Source organism: Myotis yumanensis, unplaced genomic scaffold (assembly GCF_028538775.1).
Source record: "Myotis yumanensis isolate MYYU_CA2020_CCGP unplaced genomic scaffold, mMyoYum1.0.hap1 SCAF_14, whole genome shotgun sequence".
NCBI classification, from domain to species: Eukaryota; Metazoa; Chordata; class Mammalia; order Chiroptera; family Vespertilionidae; genus Myotis; species Myotis yumanensis.
In genome coordinates, this window is record NW_027223765.1 from 4,270,360 (window position 1) to 4,275,755 (window position 5,396).

Here is a 5,396-nt window from a genome sequence, read left to right on the forward strand (position 1 = left end):
CCAGCTCTTGAAAGAAAGAGTGGAAAAGAACAGCAACTTGATCTCAAACTTCCACCCTCTTCCTTCCATATGTCAAGAGAGATGTGAATGGTCCCCCCTGGGGGGAAAGTGATCCACATGACTTTGCAGTAGAAGGAATTCGGAGAAGCAGTACAGACAGCTGGGGATTCCTTAGGACTGGTGTCCCACCAACCAGGGATGCACTATCCCATGGAAAGGATGATTCGGGCCATCATGGATGTGTTGGAGAGGTGGACTCTGCTCCAGTGGATAAGAGAAGATGCCCCTTCTACTCTCTGCTACAAGGACTGTGTTCTCCACTACATTGAGTTCCTGTTTTCCTTGTCATCAGTTATGGTTCCCTGCCTCCGTTCTCCGTCACTGAGGAAGGGAAAGGGCCTCATCCAACATGGAAATGCCTCAGTGGCCTCTGCTCTTGGCAACTCCTGACAACCTTGTGGAGAGTGGCTTACACTAGTGCAGGGTCAGCCTCATGATAATGATTCCTGTCTGAAAGGCATCATTCCTTCACCCTGCGGGCAGTACTCACATCGATCTTCCTTACCATTGATTTATGATGGATCCTCGCAGGAGCAGTTTGTCCGAGGGGTGAAGCATTTCTCTTTAGTCGAAAAATGGTGGAGCTTGGACATGCTGGCTAGAAAATAGCTCATTGTCCCTAAACCACATGACTTGTGCACCATCCACGTTAGCGATAACAGATAATACTTGTTGTTAAAGAGCAGGGTTACTCATGCTTAGGGGCTGTGTGCACTGTTGCTCACCACTGAGGTTAAACAGGAAATTTATTTCTAGAGTCACGTCTCCAAACTCAGTCTCATTCCACCGCAGCTGATCTCCTGTGAATGGAGTCATTGTTAATAAGTGCAGAAGGCCTTGGAAATTACAGATGCAGAAAATCTACTTTTTAAACAAAACAAAACATTTTTATTGATTTCAGAGAGAAAGAGGAGAAAGGGATAGAAACAGCAATGATGTGAGAATCATCTATAGGCTGCCTCCTACACGCCCCACACTGGGGATTGAGCCGGCAACCTGGGCATGTGCCCTGACTGGGGATCTAAATGTGGCCTCCTCATTTGTAGATCGACGCTCAAACACTGAGCCACACCAGCCTGGCAGAAAAATCTACTCTTTGCCATGACTCTATTTCACCCGAGCTGCTATTTCAAGATTTATATTCATTTTGGAACATTATTATTTCATGAATGAACCATTTCAAATATGACAGCTGACTGCCATTTGTGTAGAATAACCATCTGGAGTCAGGAGATCTGGGTCAAAATGCTGGACTGTTGCTTGGCAGCTGTGTGACTTTTGCGTGTGATACTATTTTAAGTACTCCTAGTCCTCGAGAAAACATCCCTAGGATGCTGAGTAGGTCTCAACTTCCAAGACTCTGGCTTGGCTCATATGGCACCCAATGTGGGGCTGAGTATGCCATGGCCGTGCTGGCTTGCCACAGGGTCAATCCCCAGTAGGGGGCGTGCAGGAGGCAGCTAATCAATGATCCTCTATCATCATTAATATTTCAATCTCCCTCTCCCATCTTCTCTGAAATAAATAAAAATATATATTTAAAAAAGACAAAGAGTGTAAGTTGGACAGATTATAGGATCTTGTGGTCAAACTGTCAGAATTTGAACAAAGAAACATGAAACAAGAAATAAATTGCTATGTGCTGGGGGAATATGCCTCGGTATCAGTTGTTTGCTGACATACTGTATTTGAATTTATGTCTGGAAATTCATTAAACGTCCCTACATTCAATGGGGACTGAAAATCAGGGAGTTCTAGAAGCATAAGACTGACTCCATGTGAATGAGACTGAATCAGAATTTGTAGGTTTGTGTGGAGGTGAGCTGGTTTTCATGCAGCCCTTGGGAGCAGGTGTGCAGCTATAGACATAACTATAGCCACGGATATAGAGGCACATAAATGAAGGTGCATATAGGCACATGTATGAATACACACACACACACACACACATATTTATTTACATATTGGAAATATGACTGTTGTTTCACTGTGTACAATCAGTGATTCATGCACCAGGATTCCCTGCCTCACCTACAACTACAATAATTCTCCAAATCACCCAAAGGGGCTTTGATACTTAAGACAGTGCTACAAGAGGCTGAAAAATTAATGAAAAATATAATTTCTCAAGATGCAGAGCTCACACTGCTTTTTATTCATTCCTTCTCTTGAAATTCCTGTTACAAAATATAAAAAGAGAAGCCGCCCAAATCCCATATGCACACATAGTAAATAGAAATCAGGAAGAGACAGTGCAGCTTATTAAATTTGCTGTGTCTTTTTTGAGCCTATCTGTTGGTTGTGCATTGTGAAGAGCTTTGCATTTCCTGTAAAGGATGATAAATATAGCAGTCTGTTTCTTTTAAATGTTTACCTTCCTGAGACCCATAAATAGCTTTCCTGTATCCTACTGGAAATGGTGGAAGTGATTATCATGCAGATGTGGAAATGGCCAAGTTCATTCCTCCGGAAGGTTCTCTGGGATCACCTGCAGGAAGATAAAGAAATGACTGACAGTGAAGCAGCAATTATGATTTTTCAGTCTGGATCCACACCTTAGAAAACAACCTCAGAAGTCAGTGTGCTAGAAAATTAAGTATACATGCCCAAGAACCCATATGTAGTTCAGATAAAAAGAAGCAGAGATCATTTACATCAGGTTAAGTTCAGTGAGGATCCCCTTGGTGGCATTGGTAGGATTTGCACAAGAACTCAAGGCCCCTGAATGCCATTTGTTAGCCATGTGTGGCAGGAGAGTAATGAGATCGAAAAGTAGTGTTTCCCAAAGTAGGGACAGCAGCTCCAAGACCCTCCAAGTGAATTCTAAACCAGTCTAAACCAACTAAATAAAGCTAGCACCTCGATTCAAGTCCACTGGGATGAAGACAGAGTGCTGATGGGAGGGAAGGCTCCCAGGTTGGATTAATGGCCCCACCAACACTTAACCATACCTGATCCCAGTGGGAGCTCTTTCATCTCTCCATCTTTGCTTCCTCTTCTGCAAAATGGGAAGGAAAACTGTCTACCTTTTAGAAATTTTATTGGGATTGAACAAATATGTGACACAGTCCAGTGCCTGAAACATAATAATTAACAAATGAGAATGGTTGTTCTGTCATCTATAATAATAAAAGCATAATATGCTAATTAGACCAGACAACCTAACAACCTTCTGGACGTCCTTCCAGACAACATTTCCAGACGAAGCCGGGACTGCAAGGGCTGAGGCAAGCCACCATGGCTGCATGAATTTTGTACATCAGGCCTCTAGTTATATAATAACTAGATGAAATCATGTGCGGGTAGGGTTCCTAGGCCTAGCCTGTGATCAGGGCCATCTTCTGCCCGCTCGCCAGTCCCCAGTCCCGCCCTGCTGCCACCCACCCCAGTTGCCCATGGTTCTCCATTTGCCACCCGGAGATAGGAGCCTGCAGGCCGGGGGGAGGTGACTGAGAGGTGATCAGTGCACCTCATAGCGACTGGTTGAGTGGTCGTTCGGGTCATTACACCATTATGGTCACTGGGCTTTTATTATAGAGGATTCCCTATAACTAAGGGCTACCTTCTAGAGCCTCTCAATGAATTATCAGAATTATTACAAGATATTCATTATTTAAAATTAAGGAGTTACTAGAATTCATGGAGGACTTATTTCTGTCTTCCATTAGAAGTCATATGGCCTCATATTTTTAGCAGTATTGCAAACTTAAGCTCACTTAGGTGATTGGAGTTTTACAGTTTTCAGCAACATACTATATGATCATTGCTGTGTTGGACCAATCATTGTTTCAACTGCCATTGCTTTTCATTGTTTGTGCTATTATTACCTGAAGTGTTAATTTCAGCCCTCTTTCTTCTTTGTTATAATTTTTATTCTCACTAGAGGAGGGAATTTGTGAAACGAGCGGTAGCTCTCTCACACCTATGTTTGTCTTAGGACTTTTGTTCTTCCTAAAAAGGTGAAGGAGAGAAATTTAAGAAACCCCTTGTCTAGAGGCTTATAGGAATCAATGATATTTTGGAAAACATTCAACTTTTCTCCTAGAAAAATCTAGTAGATAGACACAATGTGACCTCATCAAGTATTCCTGGAATGGAGATCTGATATAATTCATTCAATTTCTAAAAATAAATTCTTCTACCACTAACTTCATTTTGTGCTCTTCCTCTCACTTAACTGAATTACTATGCAGCCCTATCTTCCTCTTCCATTGTCTCCATTCCATCTAGTCATTGTCATCAGTTGTCTTTTCCAAGAGCAAAGCCTTGATATTTCACTCTGACTAAATAAAAGAAGCTTGACCCAGCTGGTGTGGTGCAGTGGTTGAGCGTCGACCTATGAACCAGGAGGTCATGGTTTGATTTTCAGTCAGGGCACATGCCCAGGTTGTGGCTCCATCCCCAGTAAGGGGCATGTAGGAAGCAACCTACCAATGATTCTCTCTCATCATTGATTTTTCTCTCTCTTTTTCTCTCTCCCTTCCTCTCTGAGATCAATAAAAACATTAAAAGAAAGGAAGGAAGGAAGGAAGGAAGGAAGGAAGGAAGGAAGGAAGGAAGGAAGGAAAGAAAAATCAAAGACCACTATTACATAGGGTGAGTTCAGTAAATGCAAACAGACATAAAGCCATTGACCAATAGTTTTGCTAATTAATAACTAGTTTTTACCCTGAGCCTAGACGGTGTGCTGGGTATTCTACAGAGACCATCAGGGGGTCCCTACCAGCCAGAGCTGGTGGATGAGGTGAGCCCCGCCTGCATCCTGGCTGTGGAATCACGTCCACACCCTTGGAGAGTACGCAGGTTCCTCTCACAGTGGCCTCAGCCTACCTGTCTAGTCTCACACTCACTTCTTTCTCATCACTCTCCCACATCAGAGCCCATTTCCTGTGCTCTACATCACCTTCAAAATAGCATACCTTTTGTCACCTCTCTGCCTGTGTCCTACTTGGGTTATTTATATTCATCTATAATAATAAAAGCATAATATGCTAATTAGACCAGATGACCTTCCAGACAAAGCTGGGGCTGCGAGGGAAGCCTGGGTCCCGGGTGCCAGAGGGAAGTCAGTGCCGGCAGCCTGGGGAAGGAAGGCCTACTCTTGCACGAATTTTGTGCATCAGGCCTCTAGTGGAATGATAAGTGCCACAGCATAACCTCCACTGGTCATTTATCACTCTACCAATGGCAGGTGTCACCGGCTTCCCTTTCCTTCGATGATGTGGGTGGAAGCATGTATTATAGGAGACCATCTTGTATACAGATCAATTTAACATTTATTTTGGGCAATGATAACCCTTTTGTAAGTTGTGTTGATGATTACCTTATACTGCAAA